At 36.8% G+C, this 476-nt stretch overlaps 1 protein-coding gene across 2 annotated transcripts in view; it reads left to right on the top strand.

Annotated features, from left to right (window-relative positions):
• The window catches only part of Ascc3 (activating signal cointegrator 1 complex subunit 3), a 310,799-nt gene that overhangs the window by 513 nt on the left and 309,810 nt on the right, over positions 1-476 (top strand). The gene's annotated exons all lie outside the window — the stretch shown is intronic.

Raw genomic sequence — 476 nt, 5'->3', positions numbered from 1 at the left:
TCTTTCGCGTAGATTTTTTTGGAAGGGAAATCTGTTGGGTTAAGTTTTTCCCACTACCCAGAAAAGTGACTAGATTGGGTTATAGAGTTGAGGGTTGTGGGTGAATTTAACAATCGAGGAATCTAGAATGTGATTTTTTTTTTTTTAAATAAATGAGTACGCTAGTGAGCTAGTGAGGTGCTGGTGGTAGGCGAGGTAGTTCTTGGTGGCATTCAGTGAACGCATGTATTTGTTTTCCTTTGCTTTAAAAGAAACTTAAGTTTAGCCTCAAACCTGAGTTTGATATGCATGCTATCGTAAGTGCAGTTTAATTGGTAACCTTATTTTCTTTTTGCCCATGGGTTAATATTGGATCGAATAGTCCCTATATCCTTTTCATCTTCTGCAGATTCATAAGTGAAACATTTGCTTTCTGAATTTTAGTTTTCTCAAGTTCATAATTCGGCTCCTGAGTCTAGTCTCACATGCTGTATAAT

The sequence above is a fragment of the Onychomys torridus genome, chromosome 19 (assembly GCF_903995425.1).
Source record: "Onychomys torridus chromosome 19, mOncTor1.1, whole genome shotgun sequence".
Lineage (NCBI taxonomy): Eukaryota > Metazoa > Chordata > Mammalia > Rodentia > Cricetidae > Onychomys > Onychomys torridus.
Note: the sequence above shows the minus strand (reverse complement) of the source record. Positions and strands in the feature narration are given on the sequence as shown.